Source organism: Lagopus leucura, unplaced genomic scaffold (assembly GCF_019238085.1).
Source record: "Lagopus leucura isolate 7727_CA_CO unplaced genomic scaffold, USGS_WTPT01 Super-Scaffold_100001, whole genome shotgun sequence".
In the NCBI taxonomy this organism is placed as follows: Eukaryota; Metazoa; Chordata; class Aves; order Galliformes; family Phasianidae; genus Lagopus; species Lagopus leucura.
In genome coordinates, this window is record NW_024962262.1 from 16,043,397 (window position 1) to 16,049,255 (window position 5,859).

The window sequence follows — 5,859 nt, forward strand, 5'->3', positions numbered from 1 at the left end:
TTTCCATGCAGTAAAAGAAGAACTGTAAAATCTTTAGAATAAGAATGGAGAACAAGACAAGTCTGCATCTTTTTTCTTTTGTGAGAAAAGACTAGACTGGCCTTATTTTACTGAAAATATTTATGAAGATCACTCAAATTTTCAGAATATTTTAAATAAAAAATGTTTCACTTTGTCATTCTGAACAAGTAAATCAATAGTCATTTTTCATGTTAACTTATTTCATCAAAGTTATACAGCAGAACTTAAGAGCACATCCTTATTTCCCAGTCTGTCTGCCTGTGTTGGACATGTCCTGAATCTACAACAGAATGGAACATGCATATGAATTGTCCTTTGTGTTATGGTTTGAACATAGGGAAACAGTATGCACAAGGATTAGGCTGGAACAGTGGTGCATAGTGGCCATGTCTATATTTCTGATTAAAAGAAGTTTAGAAACTGCACCATGTGGCTAAGCTTTGTTTGGTATCCATGCTACTTAGACCTACACCCAGCATTAGCAGAAGTGTCTTGGAGAGACATTCAAAACTGAGCAATTTGACAGTTCAGCACAGTGAATGAGTAATGATCAATTGGTTAGGTGCACCCCTGGCCTGTTTTTATTTAACAATGCAAATATATCCCTCTGCCTACCCTGGATGGTCAGTGAGCCTGTGATAGGCCACAGCAGGCATTAGAAAATATAGCAAAAACTAAAGATATGGCCATATAGAAGAAGGGATAGCTATTTGGTTCAAAGCTCTGAGTGTGAACAACAGAAATTTAATTGGTTCGGACCTCAGCATGTGCAGAGATAACAGGCAGCTTCTTATATTATGTATTGCATTCACATCTGAAAGTCCTGGCTTAGTCAGCCTGAACAAGGAGTCACCAGCCTGCGTTTGTGAAAGTTGTGTGTAGGGGCAGGGTAATAGATATGTGAGGAGAAAGGGAGATGTGAGATGAGAGCTTGGACTCTTAAGATATTCTTATTATCACTTGTCTTCAGGCAGGGTTTGGACCTGAGCTGTAAAGAAACTGAAATCATAGTCTCTGAAGAAATCAGACTGAAGCCAAACCACCTCGGCATCTGTTTAAAATATGTTTTAGTTTCCATAGCTCCACAAGATGTAATTAAAAATTTTCTCCTTCTGCAAGCAGCTACATGGCTTGTTGAATTCATTTTTGAATACATTCAATGAGCCTGAATATTGAATTTACAAGCCTGATCTATCAAATCTTTCTGACCTGGTTCAATGTAATTGCGGGTATGAGAAGCGGATGTTTTTGGAAACTGCTGCTTCACTGCTCTTGCAGGCAGATTCATATCAGAAGTTTTCCAACATGCCTCGTGAAAATGCTCTGAAAATAAAGATGGTATGGGAAGAACTCTTGAAAAAGGAGTCAAAGCATCCATTCTTGGACAAGTGATGAAGTACAATGTAAAAATGATACCAGTATGCTCTGTTCAGTGCCCGTTCACCCTGAGAAGAATGAGAGCATACTGTGAATGTCGGGAAGATCTACTTGAATATATGTGTTAAATTATTCTCTAAATTACACACATTCATTAGATAACACTGGAGGCCTATTATCTCTCTTATTCCTAGAATTGATCTGAGCACAGGTCAGTCAGACCTAAAATCTGTTCTTATAAATCAAACTTATCTCAGTATAATTTAATCAACCAAATGACTATTTGCTGTAGAATGCCAATGCACATTTTTCTCCCCAGTAAAGATAGCTGGGAGAATTTATTTATTTTGTGACTGGAGATCATGAGCTTTTTCCTTGCTTGATCTATTCAATTTTATTTTGAGCAACAAAGCAGCTCTAGGAAATCAAACTCAGCATAAATGAACATAACTAATTTTATGAGAGACTTGAAGGAATTACATTGCATATAATCTATGTGCATGTGTTAACTCTAATTTTCTACGTTTCCGTGTAGAACATTCACGGGCTTAAATTAAGTCATTATTTCTTGTAATAAAGTATTTTGAAATTACAAATGAATGAAAGTCTGGATTTTAGAGCATAGGCTATAAAATTGCAATAACTTACTTGGAAGTCTCTCCTAGAAATTTTGCAGTGGGATTTTTTCAGGCTAGGATATCAGTTATCTCCTTGAGTCATGGTAGAAGTGGGTTGTTACAGTCATTCAGTGAGTAGCTCAGGATTCTCTAATGCAGCTGATGCTATCTCTGTGCTTGCTACCTGAAAAACAAGGATTATATGTTTGTAAGCAGTTGGAATATAGAAAGACACAGAAACATCTTACGCATCAGTGTCATAACAGCAGAGTTTTTTTTTGTCTTACACGACAATTCTGAAAGTCAGTATTCTATCTGTAACTGCCTACAAAGATTACCACAGAATATTGGAACACTTTTTGCTGAGTTTTAAAATTATTTTCTCTGAAACACAAATATAATCTCCTTTGTAACTTAAAGTTGTGGATGATATCATTAGGTCCAATAGCATCTGTGATTTCTTCAGGGAGAGTTTAATCAGTTTGCTGTGACATGGCACCAGGAACTCAATTGTGATTGATCACTACTGCTCAGGAACTGGCCAGAAGGGAGTATGAGCAAATCATTTCAACAGTACCTCAGAGCTGCAGAACCTCAGAAAACAAGAGGCCTCTCGAAGTTGGCAGAAATATTAGCAGGCTAAAGGAATGGAAGGGTTTCCAGTGACTCTGTAAATACTGCCTTTGGCATGGCCAGAGGAACTTCTGTTATCCCATTACTCAGTGCAGTCATTCTCAAAATTGAATGAAGGGTAAAATAGATCAGTTTCTGAGTTTGTCTTACTCTTACTTACAAAGTGTCAGGGGATTCTCAAGAAATTTTAATTTTTTTTTTCAGTTTTTCAGTGGTTCTGCCAATCCCTTTCCTTCCGTTCCCTTTCTCTTTTCTCCTCTAATTTCTTTTCCACATTTGTTTTCTTTTCTTCATCATCTTATATAACCAAAGAGGTCTTTATGCACATTTCTGAGCTACTAACAAAGTATACACTAATATGGAACTTCATCAGTGATGCCTACATTAACTCAGTATCTTATGGCTGATCTAGAGAAAACTCAATAAATATTTAATCCAAGGTATCAAGTCAAGACATCATCAAAATCCTATACAATTATTTTAATGTCTATCATCCTTAATACTGGTTATATAACGGCTCCCACTTCCAGTCATTAGGCCTCGTTATACTCTTGTCTTTTAGAATCATAGAATCATAGAATCACCAAGGTTGGAAAAGACCTAAAAGATCACCCAGTCCAACCGTTCACCTATTCCCAATAGCTCCTACTAAACCATGTCCCTCAACACAACATCCAGTCCTTCTTTGAACACCCCCAGGGTCGGTGATTCCACCGTGTAATGATTCTATGATTCTGTGGATGCAGAATGTCTGTCCTACTGGTAGATCCCCTATTTACCAAGCAGGCCCATGCAAATTTGATCTCTGCATAGAAGCCAATATTATTCTGTCTGGAAACAGGTGATTTCTCCTGAAGATCCCAATACAATATTGGTATTTTGAGCTCCATTTCCATTATCTACTAAGCACATAAACATTGTTTTTCGAATTTCAGTCTTTCAAATACTGTGAGTTTACTTCCTTTACCATCATATATATAATTATTTTACGCTTCAAGGTTGTGTGTTCATGAGGCCACAAATATAACTCACTTACCTATACTTACCTTGTCCTTCATTTTAAAGTCAAATTACTCTCATAGACTGCAATTGCACCTTCTGTTTTCTTCAAGGCTAACCACATAAAATTATGCATATTTCATAGAATCATAGAATCATAGAATCATAGAATCACTAAGGTTGGAAAAGACCTAAAAGATCACCCAGTCCAACCGTTCACCTATTCCCAATAGCTCCTACTAAACCATGTCCCTCAACACAACATCCAGTCTTTCTTTGAACACCCCCAGGGTCGGTGATTCCACCACCTCCCTGGGCAGTCCATTCCAGTGCCTGACCACCCTTTCTGAAAAGTAATACTTCCTCATGTCCAGCCTGAATCTCCCCTGCCGTAGCTTGAAACCATTCCCCCTGGTCCTATCACTAATGACTAATAATTAAAAACTTTGTGACTGGTCTGCGAAAATATCTCTATACATTCCAGTGAGGTCTAACAGGAAAAGGATGTCTTTCTAGCTCCCCACTGAAAACGCTTATAGAAATAGATAACAAAGAACCTTGGGAAGCTATAAGTTAGGAGAACTGCAGATGAAGAATCGAGAGCAGGATCAAAATGAAAAGATTCTGGTTCTCTGGATTCAGGTTCTCTGGATTCTGGAAAGAAGATTCATCAGCACTTTTGTTAATGCATATTTAGCTTTGAGGTGACTACTCATAATCACATAATCAAGAAGCACCAATGAGAGCATGCCAGGGACATGCAGAAAAAGTAGTTAACAGAGGAAAAATACAGCACATTGGGTTCTGGAGCTATGGCAACAAATACTCCAGACAGCCCTGTGAGAAAGGCAAAGATAAATAGGGGGAATCAGGAAGGGGAAAGATATTAACCAAACTTTTCAAAACAGTTAAATTGAAATGAGGGGAAAAATACAGGATAAAAAATAAATGGTTGGGCTAGGAGAAAGTCTAAAAAATAACTCTTTTGCAGATATCTGTATTTTGTTCAATTAATATGATTATTTTCTTTTTCTTTTTCAGATTGGATGCTACCGTATTCACAGATAACCTCAGTAGATTTATGCCCATTTATTTCCATGATATTCAAAATTAGTTTCCTGGAAACTACTGATTAGATGATTATTTATGTTATCTGACTGAATGAAATAATACTTTTGGTGTGGATTTGCTTAATGAAGATACATATGATTTTTCATTTTCTTCTTTGAAAGCAAAATCTTTATTTAGAAAAAACTTATTTGTAACCAAATTGTTCTTAAAAAGTAAACACAATATTTTTTCCAGCCTTTTTTAGAAGTTCAGAAATGATGATTCTGAAGGAAGATAAAAAAAAAAAAAAAAGATATTTGAGCATGTAGGTAAATCTACAAAAGAATGCATGTGTTTGGCAGCTAACAAAAATACTGGCAACAAGAGTCAGTATCACAGTCTAGGTGAGAATTCAAATGAGTATTTAGGAAAATGTTTTCCATTATGGACTAAATCCAAAGTTCCCTAAAAGTGATTTAGTGGTTTTCTTGTGACTTCACATTGCTAAGGAAGCACTTTATATGCTTAGTTTATCAAAAATAAAGATCATTAATTTCCTGTGAAGCTAGACATGATATCTTACATGTCATTTCAACATAGTTTGGATCTCCTTCAGATCAAAAAGGAGGTAAGTAAAAGTAAACTGTATTTGTTGTTGTCAAGACTATTAAATTATTGAAATTAGATTGGCAGCTTTTCATTAATATGATTCTTAAAATACACACTTCCTGTAGAACACATTATAAATGAACGAATCACTGGCATGGAATACACATATGGTAGAGTGTTTCAGAAGTAAAGTCTAACAAGGAACCAGACAAAATGGATTAGAAAAAAGAAGTCAATTTGTGAATCCTACTAGATCCATGAGGAACCAAAGAACAAGCGTCCCAATGAAGAGATTAAAAACTGTGCTATTTTTAAAAATATGCACAGATTAGAAAGTAATGTGAGAGAGGACACACAGAGAGAATAATTCAAAAAAATATCATGGCTCTGAGGGAGTTCATATGTGCTTGGCAACTAACAAAAATACTGGCAATGTTAAGTAGAACTTTGAAGCTAAAGCTCTGCAAAATGGAGGCAATAAAGCTTAGCTCTTGGCAGAAAAGAGAGAAGGAAACCAAGCCTTTCATCTGAAAATGGACTGGCAGAGAAAGAC